Genomic DNA, 25,044 nt, shown 5'->3' on the forward strand with positions numbered 1-25,044 from the left:
TTTTTTTGATCCAGTTGACATATTCCATAATCCTCCAAAAGTTTCTATCACATGACTCTCTTCAGCTATTTATTGAGTACAAACCACATAATCCACAATTACAGATATTTCATGTGCCTTCTACCCAAAGCTCAACGATCCTTTCCCGAGGCTGTCTGTCTCCCGACAAATTGGAAACAGAAAATACATGTTTGGCAATAAAGACTTGCACAGTGTCTGTGAGGAGCCATCCAGGAGCTGACAGCTGAGACAAAGGAGAAACACGGACAATGTAGTCTAGGATGTGGGCTTGCCGAGGAAATAACTTGATGTATATCATGGACTCACAGATGTCAGGGACTGAAAGGACCTTTGTGAGCGCTAGTTTAGTCTATCTCTCAGCTTTCAGCCACAACTAATACAAGTTTCTAAATCTATATACATATCTTTTTTGTTTTAAGTGAGAGGCGGGGGTGGGGTGGTGGGGGCAGACAGGCTCCCGCACGTGCCCTAACCAGGATCCACCCAGCAAGCCCCCTATCGGGCAATGCTTTGCCCATCTGGGGCCACTGCTCTGCCCATCTGGGGCCACTGCTCTGCCCATCTGGGGCCACTGCTCCGTTGTTTGGCAACTGAGCTATTTTAGCACCTGAGGCGAGGCCACAGAGCCATCCTCAGCACCCGGGCCAACTTGCTTGAATCATTCGAGCCATGGCTGCAAGAGGGGAAGGGAGAAAGAGAAAGAGAGAGAGAAGGGGGAGGGGTGGAGAAGCAGATGGTCACTTTTGTATGCCCTGACTAGGAATCGAACCTGGGACTTCCACATGCTGGGCCAATGCTCTACCACTGAGCCAACCAGCCAGGGCCTATATGCATGTCTTAAAGATCAAAATACAATATGGTAAAAATAAAAAAATCAGAGGCTAAATTTGAGGTCAATTGCTCCATTCCCTATTTATATTTCCTTGGGTAAAAATGTTTTTAAACTCAACCCTGTATTCTTTTCTGAATATAAGGTTGTTACACTTACCTGGGTGGGTTGTTGTTGTGGTGTTTAAGGGGATATAGTATGTGATCTTTCCCTCATTTATCCCTTCAACCAAGAGATTAGGAGAGACAAGCTGTCAACTTGTCTTGATGGTGTCAACTTGACAACTTGAGGTTATTAAGATATTTCCATATTTATCAGCTCTCTAAGGTAGGAAACCTTCTGCCATGCCCAAATTAAATTCTTCACATTGTAGCTTGAGCTCTTTCCCTCTGGCTTATTGGCCATTGGACTTGTACAACAGAGATGAGCAACTCAGCGAGATCACCTTTCATCTGATGTTTCTGAAGCCTTGACAGCTGTCACGCAGGACGGCTGACAGGCTAGCAAGAAGACTGTATTGTGGAAACTGCCAGTCAAGATGCTGGCATGGGTAAATCCACAGTGAATCCTCCCACAGCCACATCAAAGTTACAGCTAAACAACCATCATTCAGAACCACCTGAAATTTAACTGAATGGAAGTCCTACAACTAGGAATTTACAGAAGAATTACACTGAGCCTGGTATGAGGGGCGGAGACACAGAACGGGCTGGTCCCACACCCACGTGTGGTGGTGTAAGATTGGTAGATACCCCTACCAGAGATCCCCCCTGAGCAGTGAGCCCTACACCAGGCCGCCCAGCCCAGGGTTCCAGTGCCAGGAAGAGAAGTCTCCCTAATTTCTGGCTGTAAAAACCAATGGGAACTGTAGTTGAGTGACCCGAGCACTGCGGGAGGCCTAGGCAGCTCCTCTTAAAGGGCCCACGCATGGACTCACTGGACTCACTCCTGCTGAGCTCCAGCACGGGGGGCGCAGCGTGGAAGGAACCAGGGACGTAGAAGGAGGAACTGGATTGTTTGGCATCAGGGCAAGACAAGAACAGAGGTAGCAACTTTCTTCCCGTTAAAAGAGCTGGCAGAGGCCACTGCTCCTCTTCTGAGGCCCCTCACAGAGCTGGCAGGTGGCTGCCATATCTGACTCTCCACGACCTGACACACTGTGTGCCTGCCCCACCCAGGTGATGCCCCGAGACCCCACTCCACCCTACCTGTAGGCCCACCCAAGCTGTGTCCGGAGGCTTTTCTATAGAAATGGCCTCTCTTGTCTCATGCTTCAGACTTTCCTAAAATACTCAAACAAGCAGCATGTGGCCTTTGCATACCCTGTCCCTCCTGCTAAGTGGCCCCAGGCCTGGCTCTAGCACAGCCAGCCTCGGTTCCCAGCACGGCCTCTTCTGGGCACCTCCAAGCCCAGCACAAGTAGCAGCAGCAGATCACTCTGTAGCTCAGTCAGGACACGGGGGTGGGGGGTGGTGGTGGCTGACCCTGCACCTCCAAGCCCAGCACAAGTAGCAGCAGCAGATCCCTCTGTAGCTCAGTCAGGACACGGGGGCGGGGGGTGGGGGTGGGGCTGACCCTGCACCTCCAGGGGGCCCCAGAGCCAGTGCCCCCAGTGGACAGCTTCAGACCACACCGGATTATGTCCCTGCCACCTCCACAAGCAGCACACTCACGGGGCACACTCGGTGATTGTCAAAGCCCCACTGGGTCAAGCCCCGCCCCACAGGGTCCACGCCCGCACAGCAGCTCCTCCACTGTAGTCACAGCTGGTACTCACACCCATCCACCTGGGGACCAAAACCTCCCGGCGACGCCAACAGCAATCGAGGCTCAACTACAGCAGGACAGTGTGCGCAGCCCGCACAGGGATGCGCCTGGAGCCTCCAGCCTGGGTGACTGGGAGGCTGTGCCACGGGCGACATTATTTAACCCTGTGCTACACACGAGGACCTGGAGCTTTGGAAAGGTGAGCAGAATTGCAAAAGGAGCCATAATAACCAGTGGCAGGAATATGGTTTGAATCAATGTTTTTCTGATTCCAACATCTCTGTTGAGCCTTCTGTGTTCTCTTCACTTCTCAGCTGAAAGGAGAGTGGAAGCTATGCGTGGTACTCATCAGGGCGGTTCTCTGGTGGGCAGGGACCCAGCTGCTGCCCAGCTCCCCTCTGTCCGTTCCCACTGTTCCCACTCACGAGTTCTTACGGGTTGCTTTTCAACTTTCGCCTACAATGGGGTTGATTCAGCTCTTAGAAAATCAATACAGGCAGCAACAGAGAGAGACTTCTCCTTGGGAGACAGGCTGGTAATTTCTCAGAGAACTTCCGCAGTAAAATGTCACTGAGCCCAGGAGACCCATGTCCTGGCCGTGACAAAAATGAATAATAATGGTGTTTGGATCTTCCGTGTCACCTCCTGGACTCCCTGGAGCCACGGAAATGATTGCATACGAAGTATTTCCAGCTTTGAGGGTGGTGAAGCCACCCTACAAAATATTTCTATTTCACATAAAGAACAATATTTTTTTCTTTATTATTAATTTTAATGGGGTGACATTGATTAATTAGGGTACATAGAGTCAGAGAAAACATCTCCAGGTTATTTTGACATTTGATTTTTGTATACCCCTCACCCAAAGTCAAATTGTCTTCTGTCACCTTCTATCTAGTTTTCTTTGTGCCCCTCCCTTCCCCCCACCCCCTCCCTCTCTTCCCTCCCTTACCCCCTCCAACCACCACACTCTTGTCCATGTCCCTGAGTCTCATTTTTGTGTCCCACCTATGTATGGAATCATACAGTTCTTAGTTTTTTCTGATTTACTTATTTCACTCCGTATAATGTTATCAAGGTCCATCCACGTTGTTGTAAATGGTCCTATGTCATCATTTCTTATGGCTGAGTAGTATTCCATAGTGTATATGTACATCTTCTTTATCCAGTCATCTACTGAAGGGCTTTTTGGTTGTTTCCATGTCTTGGCCACCGTGAACAATGCTGCAATGAACATGGGGCTGCATGTGTCTTTATGTACCAATGTTTTTGAGTTTTGAGGGAATATACCCAGTAGAGGGATTGCTGGGTCATGTGGTAGTTCTATTTTTAATTTTTCAAGGAACCACCATATTTTCTTCCATAATGGTTGTACTACGTTACATTCCCACCAACAATGAATGAGGGTTCCTTTTTCTCCACAGCCTTTCCAACACTTGTTATTATTACCAGTCCTGTTGATAATCTAACAGGTGTGAGGTGGTATCTCATTGCAGTTTTGATTTGCATTTCTCTAATAGCTAATGAAAAAGAACATGTTTTCATATATCTCTTGGCCATTTGTATTTCTTCCTGGGAGAAGTGTCTAAAGAATATTTTAATAATAAATTTCTTCAGGTTTTTTTTTAGTCTTTGTATTTGCTGAGGACTCCAAAAGCACCTCAGTGCACTCCCATTGTTAATTTCTGAAGATCTTAGTAACGTATAAAACAGAGGACACCCCTCACCCAAGCCCTGGCTGGACCCTCTAGTTCTTTGTTTCCCTCTACTGGTCTCCTTTTCTCCAAACTCTGACATCAACAAGATTTGGCTAAAGTTATGGGGAAATTCTACCTCCCCTCCCCAGTCCCAATGAGGGAAATGTCTTACTAGCTCTGAAAAGGCAAGGGCAGAAGTTCTTTGAATGGTGAGCTGGATATGGCCTCTCCTGAGGGGGTGTGATTATCCCCGAGAACAGGAAGGAGGTGGGCAATGGATGTAGAGACTGGCTGGTGCTCAGCCAGGATGCGACATGCGAAGGGGCGACCTGTCAATCTCGAGGGCAGGGCTTTTCTCACCACACTCAGCTCTGCACAGGAGGCAGGGATCGGACCAGGCAAGTATGACAAAGGGGGAGGGGCACAGACACTGAATTAATAATCCAGTCGACAGGTTTATAATTTAGGAGAACTAATCCAAACATTTGTAAGCATTTTGCGAACTGTTCTTCCAAAATGAATTCTTTTTTACTACAGTATTCAGAGAAGATAACGTTGTACTGTCTTATAAGTAGAACTAGCCTGTGGTTAGTTTTGTTATTGATAGGGAGAACTTGTGTAATCGTTCTAGTTCACAATGCCATTAACAGCACGTGGTGAGACTAAACGGTGTTAATCTTATGTTAAATTGATTCCAATCCAATTATATCAAGGTAAATATATCTTACAACAATAAATATTACCAATGTGCTAATACGTAGGCAACTATACTAACTGATTGAATGCTTCTATCAATCTTCGTAAAGCACAAAGGTTAAAAAATCAAAGAGAACCAAACTTTCTCTCTCTGTCTCAACTCCAGGGGCAACTCTCTTGCTACCAAGGATATTTCTTCAGTATAAATTGTGCTTGAGTCTTCCTTCCCCCCACCCTCCCTCCCTCACTCCCTCCCTCTTTCCTTCCCTCCCTCCCTCCTTCCTTCTTTCCTTCCTTCCCTTTCCTTCCCTTTCCTCCCTCCCTCCCTCCCTTCCTTCCTTCCCTTTCCTTCTCTTTTCTTCCCTTCCCTTTCCTCCTTCCCTCCCTCCCTCCCCCTCCTTCCCCTTCCCTCCCCTCCCCTCTCTCCCTCCTTCCTTCCTTCCTTCCTTCCTTCCTTCCTTCCTTCCTTCCTTCCTTCCTTCCTTCCTTCCCTCCCTCCCTCCCTCCTTCCTTCCTTCCCTTTCCTTCCCTTTCCTCCCTCCCTCCCTCCCTCCCTCCCTTCCTTCCTTCCCTTTCCTTCTCTTTCCTTCCCTTCCCTTTCCTCCCTCCCTCCCCCTCTCTCCCTCCCTCCTTCCCTCCTTCCTTTCTTCCTTCCTTCCTTCCTTCCTTCCTTCCTTCCTTCCTTCCATCCATCCCTCCTTCTTAATACAGACTTAACATTAAAAAGAAAGAGAGCACCCACCTTGTAGACTTCAGCTGTTCACATGTGCCCAACCCATCACTTCCCTATGCCCTCCAAGCATCATCTGATTATTTAACTTCAGAATTTGGAGAGTTACTATGGTAACAGTTGTCCCACCTTGCCCTTTGAAAAGAATCCCTCCTGTCCTAAGAGAAACCACATGCAAAGTAGCCATGCAGCTGCCTTTGCTCTGCTTGATCAGTTTCCGCCCTTTCCCTGCAATCAGAGTTAGGCAAAGAGCCTCTCTGAGGACCTATGAGCTGGGACAGCACCCCGCTGACTCTGGGCCTGGCTGGAGCTCACTCTCCTCCATCCCTCTCTACACCCCTCCCCCACATGCCCAGAACGTGTGTAGACTCAGTCCAGGGAAGAGAGGGGGGAGTGGTAACCACAGCAAAATCTCTTTACAAAAGTACCTGGATTTTTAACAACAGTTGCCTAGGTGCTAAGGACTGAATCCCCTGTCCTAGAATCTGATAGATACCCTCCTGCATGATGGGGAATTTCCCTCTTTATTGATTTGCCAAAAGTAAAAGCAGCAACCCCAACCACCTGCCATTAATAAGAGCAAATTGACTACATTTGGCCGCCATGTGACAATTGGAATATTATATGTGTCATAGAGGAAAGCTGGCCATACACTCTGCCGGGCTAATGGATGGGCGGGGCCTCACTTACCCCTCGACTGCCTTCCTGCCACCAGCATATTCCTTCTTCCTGTCACTCTTTCATCCTGGCCCAGCATTTGCCATCCGCCTGTCATCATGGGAAGAGATGAGAGATTAGTCACTTAATGGTGAGGTAACATCTGAACTCAGTCCCTGATGTGGAGAACAATTTCTTTGTAAGGCTCACTTTTTTGCAACACTGAGGGGCCGGCATTTATTCCTACCCTGTCTGATCTGCTTCTCTCGCACCAGAAGTGAAGGGGAGGACGTTAGGTTCAGCTATGGGTGTTATTGATAAACTGCTCACAAAAATTAGGGGATATTTCAATAATGAATATAAAACGATAAAAAAATTAGAAGCATTCGCCTGACCTGTGGTGGCGCAGTGGATAAAACATCCACCTGGGATGCTGAGGTCACCAATTCAAAACCCTGGGTTTGCCTGGTCAAGGCACATATGGGAGTTGATGCTTCCTGCTCCTCCCCCCTGTTCTCTCTCTCTCTCTCTAAAAGTGAATAAATAAAATCTAAAAATATATAATAAAATAAATCTCTTTTAAAAAAAATTAGAAGCATTCAATTTTTTTTATTAAACAAGAACATCAAAAAAGCAAATGACAAGTCAAAGAAAGTTGTTCAATTGTGCAAATGAGATGCAAAACCAACTTGTATTTCATTGGTGAAAATGCACTGTACAAAAGGCTGAAAGTACTGGAGTATCTGCACGTGCCCTGATCCCCTAACTTTTGTGAGCAGATACTAAAGGACTTACTTTAGGTTTCACTTACAAACCAAGTGAGCCCCACCCACTTAAACACTGAAAGAAAGCTACAGTGAAGTCCACAAAACCTACTGCCATTTGTAGGTCCATTATTACAAGCTTGGGCTAATCTGGTGGGTCATTAGTAAGTAGAAATGTAAGGAAATGAACTAGAATTTTAAATTAAAAGTCTTCAAGGAATCAGAGCCCCCAATAAAACTGATAATGATCGATCATCATTTATGTTGATATTGATAAACCAGAATAGCAAAAGAGAGAATGAATGACCAGCTTAGCATTTTTGTAGGCTATTAAATCATGAAAAAATTTCAATCTCTGTCCAATTCAGACAGTGAGATTTGGAATTAGGGCAACCTTCACCCCCAGAATAAGACAAATAAAGAATGGTAATCATTGTTAGCCACATTATCTGCTTTTCCTACTTTAGAAAAGCTTACATAAGATACCAAAAATAAAATGGAACACTGGGCTGTCATCTTCCCATGGAGAAGATGAATGCTTGGGACTCCGTGGGAAGGTTTGAGGAGAGGGCTTGTTGAATACTGTCCCTGTGTGACTGACAGGAAGTGGTTGGAGCACTTCCCCTGACATCGGCATTGCATTTAGTCTCATTATATTGAGTTTTATGAGGCTATAAGGCTGGGGAGACACTTCAAAAATTGGGTTGCATTTCTGGATTCAAAAAATATATTTTAAGAGGCACAAGTGGAGATTTTCTCTTGTCTATTCATCCTTTTGTTAGCAATAGAAAAGTGCATTGGCTTAAATACTGTGAAACCATGAAATGGGAAATTGGGAAAATAGACAGCATTTAAAAATCATCCGTTGTTTCTTTGTGCCCAAGAAGGGATACTCCTTGGGATGGGTCTAAAATCAGGTTGCTCGCTCCTTTATACGAAATTGCTACTTTCTAGAAACAGGGAAAGAAGGCTTGGGCTAGGCTTTTTATCTCTCAGGCCTGGTAAAGTGATGGACTCAATTTAAAAGCTCCAGGTCAGCTTCACAAATGTAATCAGGGTGAGTAGACACAGTAAAAATGGAACAACTATGAGGTTCATTCTTTCACACCTTTCTCCTTGACAAAAGGAAAATACAGTGAATAGGAAAAGACAGGTGTTCGTTTTAGGGTGCTTTGTGCTTTTATTTTTTTTTTTTTTTTTTTTTTGTATTTTTCTGGAAACTGGAAAGCAGTCAGACAGACTCCTGCATGCGCCCCACTGGGATCCACCCAGCACGCCCACCAGGGGATGATGCTCTGCCCATCTGGGGCGTTGCTCTGTTACAACCAGAGCCATTCTAGCGCCTGAGGCAGAGGCCATGGAGCCATCCCCAGTGCCCGGGGCCATCTTTGCTTCAATGGAGCCTTGGCTGCAGGAGGGGAAGAGAGAGACAGAGAGGAAGGGGAGGGGGAGGAGTGGAGAAGCAGATGGGCGCTTCTCCTGTGTTCCCTGGCTGGGAATTGAACCCGGGACTCCTGCACGCCAGGCCGATGCTCTACCACTGAGCCAACCGGCTAGGGTTGCTTTGTGCTTTTAATGTGATAGGAACCCTTGAAATTCAAAACTCTTGATATATATTATGATGTTACTCAACTGCAAATACAAAATGCAAGTGCCTGAGGCAGAGGCCATGGAGCTGCTTCATGGGGAAGGTTTTTACTTGCAAACCAAGTGAGCCCCAGTTAAACAGGGTGTGGATATTAGGCAAAAGTCAGCTGGATATTTGTAAGGCCAGTGGCCACCACCATGGCCATGCAGGTTCTCGTTGGATTCGGGCAGTCGGTAAAGGAACTGTGGAGCTGGAAATGGTGGGCCATGTGTTTATTAGAGTCTCATAATGGCAGACAAGCAAGCAGGCAGGAAAGACCGCTTCCTTGTCTCTCAGCAGTCCCCCCCCCCCCACAGGCTGGGCGGAAATCAGGGCTCCCAAGCTGACTCTGTCTCCTGTTCCATAACCTGGACTCACCCTCAGGACTCTTTCTCCCTCTGCACTCTCCAGCAAAAACAGGCGGCTCTAAAACCCTTTCTCCAGGGAACAATAGCACAGGATGCCCTCTCCCAAGCAGGCAGGCAATCGCAATTTACAACCTGCCGCCCTCAGGGCAAGCACCACAACCTTCCATAGACTGACACACGGTGCTGCCCCAATACAAGCTGGCAACCCCCCCAAAACACATTTGTTTACCTAACAATATTCCTCCAAATAAAAAGTGTATTTGGGAGAAAAGACAGAATTGAAATCTAGAAGCCATGGCAAGCCATGTGCAAGTCTATCAGTACACAAAAAGGAAAGTCTTTTATAGAAAGGAAGAGGAGCCCTGGCCGGTTGGCTCAGCGGTAGAACGTCGGCCTGGCATGCGGGGGACCCGGGTTCGATTACCGGCCAGGGCACATAGGAGAAGCGCCCATTTGCTTCTCCACCCCGCCCCCCTCCTTCCTCTCTGTCTCTCTCTTCCCCTCCTGCAGCCGAGGCTCCATTGGAGCAAGGATGGCCCGGGTGCTGGGGATGGCTCCTTGGCCTCTGCCCCAGGCGCTAGAGTGGCTCTGGTCGCGGCAGAGCAACGCCCCAGAGGGGCAGAGCATCGCCCCCTGGTGGGCAGAGCGGAGCCCCTGGTGGGCGTGCCAGGTGGATCCCGGTCGGGCGCATGCGGTAGTCTGTCTGACTGTCTCTCCCCGTTTCCAGCTTCAGAAAAATACAAAAATAAATAAATAAATAAATAATAAAAAAATAAAAAAATAAAAGAAAGGAAGAGGAAGTTAGGATGGCTGTTCAAGTTCTTCCTATAGTGCCTTGCAATTGACATAGGCATCAGAGCGCCCCCTGCAGGCTCTCTGCATTCCAGTCTTGGATGGGGTCTTTACTAATTATTTTACAAAAGAAATTCATAGGTATCTTGCAGCCTCCCTTTCCTTCTCTATGAAAGTAGCAATTACCCAAATAGTGATTTAAGAATTTTATTATATTTTATTGACTCAAATTCATTGATATTCAATTGTGATGTAAGCTCAACAAAAGAACTGTGAAAAGTCAATTGCTTTCCAAAAAACAGTTAGAAAGTATAATACAAAAATATCAATAGGAAACTACACATACTGATGAAAAGACTGAGGAAAATAACCCGGACCTATCTGAAGAAAATTATAATGCCCTACTGTAGTCATAAAACAGTAGCTGACAAAAAGGGGGAAGCAAATTACTTTTCTAGGTGGAAATATTTCAACATTTAAAGGTATACAGTTATTTCAGATTTATCTGTAAATTCAGATTAATTCTAATAAGAATTCCAACAGGATGTTTCCTAAAACTTAAGTTAATTCTGTATTTTATCTAAAGGAGTCAACAGGTGTGTTGGAATCCATGGGAGTACAAAAGACCAGGGTAACAGGCTTTATTGAAAGGAAGAAAGGAACCCTGCCGGGCGCTTCTCCGGGGAGAAGAGCCTCAGTACAAGCTAGGGAGATGAATTTATAGGGTTAAAAGGAGGGTCTCAAGCAAGTGGATGTTGAGTCAAAAGTCCTGGTGTGCTCCCTTCTGCAGTCCTACGATTTCGGCTTCCTGGAACGCTTCTCCTCGGGGTGGGGCGGCTGACCAGCTTCCTAGAACTTTTCTGTTTCAGGGGCGATAGTCCAGTAAGTAAGGGTGGGGTCAGATAGACAAGCGGAACAGCAAAAGGGCAGTTGGAAGTTCTGGTGAATTCATGTATCTATCAGGGTGGAATTAGCCAATATATTTTTTAAAAATAAATAAGCTTCCATAATTAATAAAACTGCTATAGTTATTAGCAAAAATATATAGACAAACAAATTGATAAACCCAAGCTACAAATTACAGAAACAGACCCACATCTACTTTGAAACTTAGTATAAATAAAAATAACAACTCAATTTCAACTAAAAAAATGTATTGAATAAATAATGTTAAGACAATTTATTATTCTAATTATTAGACTGGCATAAGGCTACATTCTTACCTTACTATACATTTAACTAATACTAGATAGAATGTAAATCTAAATGTAAAATTTGTAAGGGTATTTAAAAAATAGGAACTTACATTCCTAATGTTGGAAAAACTAAAGGTCTTTATAAACGATGTCTAAACCTAAAAAGCAACTAAGAAAATGACTAACACTTTTAATTACATGAATAAAAGACTTTAGAATTAAGTTAATTTAGTAATGATACAAGATCAATACGCTAAATCCGAAGTTCATCTTTATACTAGTAGCAAACAATGGGAAAATGAAATTTAGAAAATTCATATACAATACTGTTAAAAAACATAAATTACTTAAGAAACATTAAGTATCAACAAAGAAACAAAAGATCAACAAGATCTCTACACTGTAAACCAGAAAGCATTGCTGAGAGAAATTAAAGAAGACCAAAAAGTGGAGAGCTATAGGATGTTTACGGACTGGAAGACAGAATATAGTTACACTGTCTATTTAAAGAACAATTTTGAAAGGCTTGAAGTATCTAAGTTTACACTAATATAGAAAGGTATATGCACACCTGTGTTCACTGCAGCATTATTTGCAATAGCCAAGATATGAAAACCACCTACGTGTTCATTGATGGAAGAATAAAGATGTGGCATTCATATACAATGGAATGCTACGCAGCCATCAAAAGGTGAAATCTTGCCATTTGGTACAACATGGATGGACCTTGAGGGTATCATGCTCAGTGAAATAAGTCAAACAGAAAGACAAGCACCATATAATTTCAGTTATATGTAGAATATAACAAAACCAAAATTATAGAACTTTTGAAACAAAGGAACAACAAAAACACTCATAGTGACAAACTACAGATTGGTGGTTCCTGGAGAGGGTAGGGGGAGGGCAAAGTAGGTAAAGGGGTCAATTGTGTGCTGATAGATGGGAACCAGACTCTTGGAGGTGGCACAATGTAGTACACACATGTCAAATTAGAATGTCGTACAGCTGAAATCCATAACGTTATAAACCAATGTTACCTCAATAAAGAAAGAGGGAAGGAGGGAGGGAAGAAGGAAAAAAAGGAAGGAAGGAAGGAAGGAAGGAAGGAAGGAAGGAAGGAAGGAAGGAAGGAAGGAAGGAAGGAAGGGAGGGAGGGAAGGAGGGAGAGGGGAGGGAAGGAAGGAAAGGAAGGAAAAGAGGTACAGAGGGATGGGAAGGAAGAAAGGTAGGAGGGAGGGAGGGAGGGTGGGAGGGAGGAAGAAAGAAGGAAGGGAAGGAAGGTAGGAGGGAGGGAAGGAGGGAACAGAAGGGGGAAGGAAGGAGGAGGTAGGGGAAGGAGGAAGAAAGGAAGGAAGGAAGAAGGCCTTATTGCACAAAAGGTGATGAATGTCTCTGTTAAAACACCCTATTAAAATGATCTGTTAAGATAAAAAGAGATATACTAAAAAGCTACAGTAATTAAGACAGTGACATAAGGTTTGACAAATAGATCAATGATATAGAATGTATAACCCAGAAATAGAGAAGCATTCATATGGTCATTTGATTTTTGACAAATGCACCAAGCAATCCAATACAGAAAAGAAATTCTTTTCAGTAAGAATGTATCTACAGTGTGTCCGTAAAATCATTGTGTACTTTTGACTGGTCACAGGAAAGCAACAAAAGACGATAGGAATGTGAAATCTGCACCAAATAAAAGGAAAACTCTCCCAGTTTCATACCTATTCAGTGCAGTTTGATGTGGGCTCACACACAGATTTTTAGGGCTCCTTAGGTAGCTATCCCGTATAGCCTCTACAGACTCATTACTGACTGATGGCCTACCAGAACAGGGTTTCTCCACCAAACTGCCGGTTTCCTTCAACTGCTTATCCCACCAAGTAATGTTATTCCTATGTGGTGGCGCTTCATTATAAACGCACCGATATTCACGTTGCACTTTGGTCACGGATTTGAATTTAACAAGCCACAGAACACACTGAACTTTCCTCTGTACTGTCCACATCTCGACTGGCATGGCCGTTGGCTGCTCTGCTGTATACATGGTGTTATGTCATCATCTGCGCATGCGCACATGCTGCCACATCATCCTACAGAAACTGGGAGGGTTTTCCTTTTATTTGGTGCAGATTTCACATTTCTATCATCTTTTGCTGCTTTCCTGTGACCGGTCAAAAGTGCACCATGACTTTACGGACACACTGTATATCCACAAATGCTTGGGCAAAATAAGCCAAATAAATTAAAAAACAAGGGAGGCAACATCAGTCAAGATGAAATTCAAGCAAACCAGGTGTAAAAGAAAAAGAACCTTTTAAATTGATAAAAAGGCACATTAAACTAAGAAATCAAAACCACACTGAACCATTGATGAAGCATCAAACCACCTTGGATTAAGACACGTAAGCAAAACTAGTAGAAATACAAGAATTCAACAAAACTGTAATTAAGTTGGATATTTTTTAAAACCTCTCTCTCTAAATTTGACAGATCAAGTAAACAAAATTAGATAAGTTTGAAGATCAGTTCATTTAGAGCAGTGGTAGTCAACCTGGTCCCTACCACCCACTAGTGGGTGTTCCAGCTTTCATGGTGGGTGGTAGCGGAGCAACCAAAGTATAAATAAAAAGATAGATTTAACTATAGTAAGTTGTTTTATAAAGATTTATTCTGTCAAACTTAGCAAAAATCTGACATAAAGTACTTGGTAAGTAATTATTATTATATGCTTTAAGTTGCTGTAACTCTGCTTTATAAATTTTATAAAGTAAAGTTACTTCCCTACTTTATAAATCACCATTACTGTGGAACCGGTGGGCGGTTAGAAAATTTTACTACTAATAGAGATACAAGAGTGGGCGGTAGGTGTAAAAAGGTTGACTACCCCTGATTTAGACAAATTACTGTGCATTAAAAGGCTTATTTAAAATTAATTTGTTCTCCACAACAAAAAGATAACCCAATTAAAAAATGAGCAAAGGACTTAAAATAGACAGTTCTCCAAAAAAAGATGCATAAATAGCCAATAGGCGCATTAAAAAATGTTCAACATCATTAGTCATTAGAGAAATGCAAATCAAAACCATGAGGGATTAAGAGTTCCAGCTAGCTCAGTGATTACAAAGTCCTTCTATTTAAAGTACAATATTTGTGTCTTTTTTTTTTTTTCTCAAAAGACATGTAAAAATTTGTCAGGAGGCCAGAAGGAAAAACACAGGTGAAAGTTTGGGGGCTATCTAAGATCTTGACTTCGGCCACACGGCTTCTCCTTGCAAGCTCAAAATTCTGTGCCGTGATGTGTGATTCAGATTTACGGATGTGTCTTTTCTCCAGGCCCTTCCTGACTTACATTGAGAACATAAGTAATTAGCTATTTCCCTTCCCTATTACAATCTTCATATTATCACCACCATCTGGATAAATGGCCAACATTAATGAAACAAGGATTGGGAAATCTGTCTTCATGAAATAAAGAACAGAATAACTGAGAGGGTCAAGATGGAAAATTAAACTACCATGTGGAAGAGGCTGATAAGAAACAATTGTATAGATTTACAAACATTTAGAATTATATAAATTGGTCCTGGCTGGTGGTTCAGTGGATAGAGCGTCGGCCCAGTGTATGATTTAATTCCCAATCAGGGCACACAGGAGAAGTGACTATCTGCTTCTCATTCTTTCTCTCCCCCTTTTCTCCCTCTTCCCCTCACACAGCCAATGGCTTGACTGGTTCAAGCATGGCCCTGGGCACTGAAGATATAGCTCTGTCAGAATGCAACAGCCTCAGGTGCTAAAAATAGCTCAGTACTTCAGCATTGGCCCCAGTTGGGGGTTGCCAGGTGGATCCCGGTTGGGGCGCATGCAGGAGTCTGCCTCACTACCTCCCCTCCTCTCATGTAAAAAGAAAAATTATATAAATTATATAAAAGCATGCCATCTAGTGTTATTTCAAATTCTTTTGGAGAATGTTTCTACTTCCTTATATTTCCCATTGAAGTTCTGAATGTCATCCATCAGTTCATTATTTTGGATTTGGGTGTTGGAATTTCTGAACTTGTATGGGAGGGGTTCACATTTTATATTGCAGACACACCTATATTCTAGTTAACTCCATTTATTCTAATTTCACAGCAGCAGGATAGACATTCATGGTCCAGGGATTATTCACCTCTGTGCTAAGTTGCTGTAGAAAGTCAGTTTTATCTGAGATAAACAGCTTTAGTCTACAAACTTGTGATGAGAAAAATGGAACATCCATGCTTCTTTTCCAATTTTAAAAAATGTTCCCAAGCTTCATTATTGACCTATGCGAATATAAAACATGTTGCCTAGCAAATATGTTCCCATACTGTAGCTGTTTGTGCCACAGAAGTGGCCACTTGTCAAGACATAAAGGAAGAGAAATACCTGAACTCAAGAGAAATGTCCACTTTGATTGTGCCCTCTTTTCGCTTCTCTATCTTGGCTTCACGTTTCGAGCACGGTCAGTGAGTAATGTTTTTAATTGGAGGGAAGAGATAATATTCGGATGTGCACAAATTAGCAGGAGAGGGCAACTTAATTACAAATGATCCTGGGTTCTGACTAAGAAATATGGATGGCCTTGTACTGTAAGTTTTCGCCTTGTCTGAAATGTATTAAAACCAAAAAGCGAAGGGGAGATACAATAGCTGTTTCAAGGCAGGCTTAATTTGGAAAATAGATAGTTTAACTGTATGATGCAACCTTTATTAAAGTACTATTTTTGCCGAAAAACTAAAATCATTCTATGGTCATGTTCTCAATAATCCTCCTTGTAAGGCAGCTTTACCTTTTTTGTCTGCTGAAACAACGGCATCTGACAATACCTGGCTTGCCTTCAATGGTCAATGAAATGGGGTTTTCTTCCTAGGATGACAGGACCAGTTTGTAGCATAGAGGGGCTGATCTTGACGTTTTGTCCCTGAAGCCGATTAGTAAAGCTGACTTGGCCCTGGCCGGTTGGCTCAATGTAGAGCATCAGCCTGGCGTATGGATGTCCTGGGTTTGATTCCCGGTCAGGGCACACAGGAGAAGTGACCACCTGCTTCTTCACCACTCCCCCTCTCACTTCTCTCTCTCTCCTTCTCTCTCTCTCTCCCTCTCCTGCAGCCATGACTTTATTGGAGTGAGTTGGCCCCGGGCTCTGAGGATGGCTCTATGGCCTCTGCCTTAGGTGCTAAGCATAACTCAGTTGCTGAGCAATGAAGCAACACCCCAGATGGGCAGAGCATCGCCCCATGGTGGGCATGCCGGGTGGATCCCCATTGGGGCGCATGCAGGAGTCTGTCTCTCTGCCTTCCCTCCTCTCACTGAATTAAAAAAAAAAGTGACTTAAAAAGTTTGGAAGGATAGGGAATGTTAAATGGAACACAACAGTCTTCAAAAAAAATGTCCACAGCGTTTAACAATGAGGTCATCATAACATGATTATATTTCAATAGCTCGTGTGCCACATAATTCTTCCTGAACATCATTTTTACATTCCGTGTTGGCCGTGATAGAGAGATGCTGCCAGGAAGACCAGCAGCACTGGCTGGGTTACACTCCACATGCTCTCCATGCTGGCGTTATCAAAGGCAATTTGCATGGAGACTTTACAGGATATTTTGCAACCTTCCTGACTTAATGATTCTGTAGAAAGGATCAAATTATCTTCTCATAGCAACCGTCAAAAATAAACAAATGATCTATTTTTCCATCATCATTTGGCCTTAAAACATACACCCCACCCACGTTACATTATGCTTGAAACTAAAACAGGGATGCTTATTCTGTTAGGTGTTTTGTGGGAGTGAAACAATTGCCTCCGAAGAATATTTTTTGTTCCAAATGCTTATTTTTTTTAGAAGAGTGTTCCTGGAGATAAACTAATTTTTAAAAGTTAACAAGATCTATATCACGGGCTCTCATTTTTCTGACTTGCTCTGATGTTCTCAAGTAAATATGAGTCCCCCACAATTTTGTCTTCCCTCTTCTCTCTTTCATGCTTTTTGAATAGGGTGTTAACTGTCTTATTAGGGAACCATATATAAAATTCCACTTCCACACTCTCATGTACAGGCTGCCTCTTTTTCCTTTATAATATAGGAAGAGTACTTCTATATTCCAGCAATTCCCATCCTGGGTCACCCTTGTTTGAGGAAATAAAATGTCTCTCTTTTGCCTTTTTTCCTTTTTCTTTTTTTTTGAGAGAGAGAAAGAGACAGGGAGAGAGAGCCAGGAACACTGAGCTGCTCCTGTATGTGCCCTGACTGGGGAATCCAACCGGCAACCTCCATACTTCAGGACCAGGCTCCAACCGACTGAGCTATCCAGCCTGGGCTTAATTTCTTTTGATTTATTGTTTCAGAGGGATGGGGTGAGGAAGGAAGAGAGAGGGGAGGGGGAAGGGAAGCATTTATGTCAGGGGTCTCCAAACTTTTTACACAGGGGGCCAGTTCACTGTCCCTCAGACTGTTGGAGGGCCAGACTATAAAAAAAAAAACTATGAACAAATCCCTACGCACACTGCACATATCTTATTTTAAAGTAAAAAAACAAAATGGGAACAAATACAATATTTAAAATAAAGAACAAGTAAGTTTAAATCAACAAACTGACCAGTATTTCAATGGGAACTATGCTCCTCTCACTGACCACCAATGAAAGAGGTGCCCCTTCCGGAAGTGCGGCGGGGGCCAGATAAATGGCCTCAGGGGGCCGCATGCGGGCCCGTGGGTCGTGGTTTGGGGACCCCTGATTTATGTGTTGCTCCACTCAGTCATGCACTCACTGGCTGCTTCCCGAGTGTGCCCGGACTGGGGATCAAACCTGCAACCTTGCTGTTTCAGGATGACGCTCTCAAACCAACTGAGTTGGCCGGCCAGGGCAAAACGACATCTCCTGGAAGTGATCCCCAGATAAAATGCACCTACTTGCTCCTTCTTGAAAAACTTTGTTCACCCTGTTTGTGTGTAGTAAACCTGCCCATCACAAGTTAAAAGACATTTCTAATTTAGCATGGATGCTGTGTTAGAAAGAATGTTGAGTCATAAATACCTTCAGAAATAGTGACTGAGGTTTTAAAATATTTTGAATCAAACAAGATGCAGTACTTTCCTGAAAACCCACTCTAAATAAGCTGGCAAAGAATACGCAACGGATCTTTGGTCCTTTGTTCAGGGTAAGGTCATTCTGCAGGACTGAATGACAGGGTTACCAGAGACAGTGCTGTGGCCTTTGTCTGTTTCCCGTCTGCCTTGGTTTCCTAGGGCTGCCCTGACAAATTACCACCCACTTGGTGGCTTAACTCAACACAGATTTATTCTCTCATGGTTCTAAAGGTCAGAAGTCCAAAATCAAAGTACCAGTAGGTCAACATTCCCTCTGAAGGCTCCAGGGGGATCTGTTCTTTGCCTCTTCGGGCCCCTGGTGCCTCCCGGTGTTGCTCGGCTTGTGGCTGTGTCACTCCAAGCTCCGCCTCCATCTTCGCACGGCCACCTTCTCTTCTCTTACATCTCATACCTCCCTCTGCCTTTCTCTTGTAAGGACGCTTATCATTGGATTTAGGGCTCATCTGGATAATTTGAGGTAATTTCATCTCAAGATTCTTTAACTTAATTACAGCTGTAAAGGCTCTTTTACAAATAAGGTTGCACTCCCAGGTTCCAGAGAGCTCTCTGGGGGAGCCACCATACAACCCACTACAATGCCTGATGATCTTTCTTTCTCCCTTTCTCCTCTCTCTTCCTTCCTCCCTCCCTTCTTTCCTTCCTCTCTCTTTTACTCTTCCTTTCTTTCTTTTCCAAACTATTGCTTGCAAAATGACCTATATACGAGGTGATTACAATTGTCAGGTTCTTTTTGGAAGTTACTAGTAACGTCAGTGTTGGGCACAGGTGAGGGCTGTGGGTCTTCACTACCCAGTTCTATGTCGCAATGCAAGTAGTTCCAGACCTAATTCTGGCACACACGCAAACATTCATCAGCACCTTGTCACAAAAACACATGCTCTGTTTGTCCAGTAACTCAGTGAATCCTGCTGTCCTTGCCAGGTCAGGCCCTGAAATGAATACTTTGCAGGAAAGGCTCATTTGTGGCATAAACAACAATATTCTAGTGGCAGGATTCTTCTGGGGCTCTAGGCTAGGGTTTTTCAAACTGTTTGCATCTGACTAGGGTGTTCTACAACTGAATGGACTGCTACCAGCAATTTATGAGATTAAATATAATAGAATTGAATTGAAAATAGTTGACTCAGTGGTAGAGCATCAGTCTGGCTTGTAGAGGTCCCGGGTTCAATTCCCGGTCAGAGCACACAGGAGAGGCATCTGCTTCTCCACCCCTTCCCCTCTTGCTTCTCTCTCTCTCTCTTCTCCTCCTGCAGTCATGGCTCAATTGGAGCAAGTTGGCTGCGGGTTCTGAGGATGGCTACATGGCCTCCATCTCAGGTGCTAAAGAAGAGCTCAGTTGCTGAGCAACAGAGCAACACCCCAGATGGGCAAAGCATCGTCCCCTAGGGGGCTTGCCAGTGGATCCTGGTCAGGGTGTGGGATTCTATCTCTCTGCCTCCCCTCCTCTCACTGAATAAAACAGAAAGAAAAAAATAGTAGACTGTATTTCTTACAGGGAGGGTAAGAAGTGCTTTCTCTAGAAACTGTTCCTTTCAATGCGTATGTGTATGTACTACGTCATGGTGTAAAATGTATTTGTTACTACATAATTTATTTATGTGATCTAAAAAGAACAAGAGATTATGTCCTAAGGCAGTGGTCGGCAAACCGTGGCTCAGGAGCCACATGCGGCTCAATCAGATTGAGGACGTTTTTAGCAAAGGCCAGTTTAGGAGTACCCTAATTAAGTTAATAAAAATGTACCTACCTATATAGTTTGAGTTTAAAAACATTTGGCTCTCAAAAAATTTTCAGTCGTTGTACTATTGATATTTGGCTCTGTTGACTAATGAGTGTGCCGACCACTGTCCTAAGGGGACCTGGGCACAGAATCTGAACTTGAGTCCTTTGGCCTAAGGCATCCATGTCAACAGGCAGAGGCTGCCTAGGACTTTAGAGTCCCAAAACCCACACCGGAGAGGGAGGCTGTGCTCTACCATTGTTCCTAGTCGGTCTCCACAACTGAATACCACTCATTTCACCAACACAAAATCATTTTAACACCATTCATGCTAATCAGAAGGCATTCTAAAGATAGTTGAAGGCTTGTAATAGCTTCCCCTTAGAACGTAGGCTTCTGATTAAATTCATTAAAATGCAACTACGCCTGGAGTGTGTGCTCCTGATTAGAGCACTTCAGCTGTTACCTACCCAGCACTCAAGTATGAATAAAACAATAGTACACTCAGTACGCTGTAGTGTGTATGCATACACGTGAAACACAGGGTCCAGGTTATAGCTCCCTGTCACACAGGCATCTTAAAGGGAGACTGTAACCTAACACAAGGACCAATATTGTGTCATCATGGTTGAAATTCAATGTAAAGCAAACCATAAGGAAATCTACCCCTGGAAGTCTCACCTGATGCCTGAGTTAATGGGGTTACTACTGGGGGGCAAATCTCGAAGGGCTAAACGTTGTTTTATCTCCAGCAGTGGTTTCAGATTTCTCCCCACTGTATGGAACATTACTCAGCCCTTAACCAGGATGAGAGGAATCCATTACCTGAAGCATAATAAATACGTCATATAATAAACATGTCAAAGGGAAACAGTGCGGAGTCTGACTGCCACATTCTGTCTTCCCTGTCGAAAAAGGCAACTGGTAGAGCACGTCTAGGTCCCTGAAGAGGAGCTGCTCTGAGCCTTTACGCGTGGCGGCCAAAGGCTGAGCATCAGGGTGGCTAACATAACTCGCAGGGCCCAGTGCGAGATGAACAGGTGCAGCGTTCTCAAAGAGCAGGAGAGAAAGCCCCTCGCCCCACCCTGTGACCTTGCACTCAACCTCTACATTGTTGTTTATTTGCTGCTCAGTCCTGAGCTCCCTTGGGCACAGGGTGACTCCAGGAGGGAGGAGTAACCTTTCACAGGTGCCCAGGGGCCCCACCCTGTGTCCCTGTGTCTCAGGGCACACCTGCCAGAGCCTGTCTGCAAGGAAGCAGCTGCCCCTGGGTGGGGGATGGGCGGCAGGCAGCCAAGACCGGCGTCAGGGAGTGGGACGGCTCCTGAACTGGGGCTCCAGGTGTCCACTGCGTGCTCTGCTGTCCCACTGGACTGCGCTTACAGCGCACATATTCAACGATATAAACGAAGAATTTCGAGATGGCACCCTGTCCAGCAGAGACGCCTGTGAGACCATGCGGACAGCAAATCTACGAACCTGTCTCACACCTGCACCAGAGTCAGTGAGAAAAGCAAATCTATCATAATAAGAATTGGAAAAAATAGCTGGAACTTCTATGACATTCACTTTTGGAGAGAAGGCAAGACTTTGTGTGTTACAATCCTACAATCCAGAACTCAGCACCGAGAACTCCACAGTTGTGGTTCAAGTTTATCCTTAGACATGTGAGGTCAAACCGAGTGAAATTCTAAATGCTTAAGTGCTTTGGTTTTTACCAGCAAACTGATAGTGGAATATCAGGATTTCACTTATTGTGCCATGTTTACCCCCTTCCGGACAGGATTCTTTTCCTGTTGTATCAACTTTTCTCAAACTCCTCCCCACGCCCAGGAGATGTCATTAATTAGACCACATGGGGTGCCACTCCTGTTAGCTGCTTAGGTTATCTGTGTGGGACTTTCCTTGTTACAATGTCACTTCCATAAGGCCAGGGTTCATGGCCCCTGCAGGATAATTAGGATTTGGGGTTGGTTCCACTCTCTTTATTTTGGGAGAAGAGCCCTCCGTTTTACCAAGCACCTAGAAAGGAATCGGAAAAATGAGTCGTTGGGCTATGTGGTTTAACATCTCATATCACTCGATTTCACAACACTACTGCCCCACTTTGTACTTGAGCAAGTTGAGTCTCGAAACCTTAAGTGACTTGCTCAAAATCAGACAGAAGATAAGCCGCTGAACCAGGGTCCAAACAAGGTGATGTGGAAATAAGATTTCCCATTGTGGACAGAGCTTGGTCTCACAGACTGAACCACCCTTACCCCAATTTACTCTTTAATATTAGAAATCAGCAACATGGCAGCTCCTGACTCCTCAGAGCACAGTATCTAGGCACACAGCCGGACCTCGGCAGTCCCACCCGCCCTGAGCCCAACAGAATTCAGCACTACTTTTTGCCTACACTGGGGGGAAACGGAGAGGCAGGAAGTTGTACGGCCGCCTGAGGCTGCCTTGGGACAGAGCCGAGCCTTCTGCACCACAAACACAAGGCGTCAGGGAGCAAATCCTCCTCAGTTGTGACAAGTTATGATGAGAGAGGATGTACCTCCTTGAAGAGGAGCAGAGACCCTTAAATAGTCCCTGTCCACCACTCCTCTCTCTGCGTTGAGGTTGACATTGAACCCCCAGAGGGGGACCAAGAAAAGGGACACTTTGGGCACAGAGGTCTACCCTCCCTCCTGTCCCTCCAGGGCACTTGCTGCTGAAAACACTGAGCAGAGAGGGGGAGTCCCTCTGCAGCAGAAGGCAAACCAAGTACACGAGGAAAACGCTCGAACCCAGAGAGACAGCAGGAGGTTCCCCCGGTTCTCCACGATTGCGCTTCGGTTTGTCCGCCCACACCCCTTCCCTGGGCCAGCGTTAGCTTCCACCGAGCCGGACAGATCTTGGGACTGCTCCCGCCTCCTGAGCCCGCTCTGCTCTCCGTCCCTCTCCTCCATAACTGTGATCCACGGGCTCGGCCTTCCCGCCCACGTGAAAGAGCAGTCTGAAAGATCCATTTGGATGAAATGACTTGATTACAACAGGGAGACAATTGGCTGAATAAAGTCAATTATCTCTCCAGTGCCAGGAGCCCACTTTGAAGTCCGGGCACCTGCTGGCATAATCACTCAGGCTGACATTTCCAGGTCCCTATTAAAAAAAGGAGTAACAGCAGAATGCCAGGCCTGAATTCTTGTGATTGTTTGTATTTCTTTTTATTTTTTTTTAAAGAGCAGGACAGACGGGGGAGAGCGATCCGCAGCTGCTGGGTCATTACCTCCCCATTAGCTAACAGGAGGGTGAGACGGGCCCTCTGCGGCTGCCAGGGCTGCCAGAGGCTCCAGCCGAGCCCGTGCTGTGGGACCCAGGATGCGGGAAGGGTAATGAGCTCTGGGTAGCTGAGCAGGACTGTGCTTCCAGGAGACCGTTCAGATCTGAATGCTTAATGACATGAATGAGGGAATGGGGACTATCTTATTAAGCCAATTAGGGAAACATCATATACAAATAAAAGAAATTATGTCCACCGTGCCAGGATGGTATTCCCATATCCCCTCAGGTTCACTTATATTTTCTGCCTTATCTTACTCCTGAGCCAGCCTCCTTATCGCAGCCACATCCCTGTTCTCTTTCTCCACGGGTACCCAGACGGGAGGGGCGGGAGGGGCATTGGTTGTTAAGATAGGAGCTGGCTAGACTACGAGTGGGTGGAGGCAGCAGTGGGAATGTCTACAGACCAAGGAGTAAAAGCAAAGTTGTTTATTCAACTGAAATATGTTACTGAGTTGGTTATACACAGAGAAGAATAAAGTATTTTCCCTCTAGGAGTTCATCATTTAGATCAAAAGTAAAAAAAAACTTGCAGTACTTATAGGACCAGGCAGGTGATATAAATGTGAATAGGCAACTGATGGATAATAGGGACTGGTGAAGTCTGTGGCAAAATAGAGAGCCCTTGTCCTTGAGGCTGCAAGTCAGCTGCGACCCAGAGACATCAAGGGCTGCGTGAGCCCAATGTTGACAAAGTTTCTAGTTATGCAAGAGAAGTTGGAATCTGGATTTTATATGACACTTTCTAAAAAAAAAATTTTTTTTTAATGTATTTGCCTACAAAACACTTGCACAATTTGACTCCAGTCTGTGGGCTGATCATTTAAGATCCATATTCTAGAATAAGATGACTTTCCATCTGAGAGAAATTTAAAAAAAAACGTCATCATTCTGACTACTGTTTATTCAATCCTGCAACACAATAGGCTCATTCACTGTCTCATTTAAACTCACTCATGCTATACACGATGAGGGCATTCTTATGTCAGTTTACATAGGAGAGAACTAAGCCTTGGGTAGTTCCTATCAATCAGATTCTGGGCAAGAAACATAATAAATAGTCAAACTTGGAAATTAAGGTAAGTTAAAGAAAGTGGTTAACTACAAAGGAGTGGGCAAGATTTGGAGAACCCAATTAAACATGGCAAGCAACAGTGGGGAGGCCTGTCCCACCCTGCACCTGTGTATGCAAGAGTGTCACACAACGCACGGGGAGTCGCTGTGTGAGAGGTTGCTGGTCAACAGTGATTGATGGCTTTTTACCGGACCAGGGCAGGAAATATACTGGCCTCACTCTCCTTCCTTGTTCTAACAGATTGTCTTTCTGATCCAACCAACCAGAAGCCCAAGGGGTAGGAAACTCATGTTATGGTTTGAATGTTTGTGACCCCTAACCTGTGATGGTAATTGGGAGGTAATTAGGTCATGAGGGTGGAGCCCTATAAGAGAAATCCACAATGTCTCTTTTGTTTTCCAAAGATGAAAAATGATTTGACTTTGGGTGATGGGCACACAACGCAACCAAGAGTTCAAATGCTGTAGAGATGTTTACTTGAAACCTAGGTATTCTTATTAATCAATGTCACCCCATTAAATTCCTAAATTTAAAAAAAGTACATCAAAAAAGTTCTAAATCTACCTTTTACTAGTAGTCTGACTTTGCAGAAATCAATTATTCTTAGCATCAATGGCTTACCATTTATAACTGGGATAATTATACTGCTCACAGAGA

General features: G+C 44.5%; 1 long non-coding RNA gene across 2 annotated transcripts in view; it reads left to right on the forward strand.

Moving 5' to 3' along the window:
• Window positions 1–2,634: 2,634 nt before the first annotated feature.
• Window positions 2,635–25,044, forward strand: part of LOC136311008 (uncharacterized) — a 33,177-nt gene continuing 10,767 nt past the window's right edge. For both annotated transcript variants that reach the window (XR_010726651.1, XR_010726650.1), the window contains exon 1: window positions 2,635–2,816. This is a non-coding gene — a long non-coding RNA (uncharacterized lncRNA). The remainder of the gene's footprint in view (window positions 2,817–25,044) is intronic.

The sequence above is a fragment of the Saccopteryx bilineata genome, chromosome 7 (assembly GCF_036850765.1).
Source record: "Saccopteryx bilineata isolate mSacBil1 chromosome 7, mSacBil1_pri_phased_curated, whole genome shotgun sequence".
Lineage (NCBI taxonomy): Eukaryota > Metazoa > Chordata > Mammalia > Chiroptera > Emballonuridae > Saccopteryx > Saccopteryx bilineata.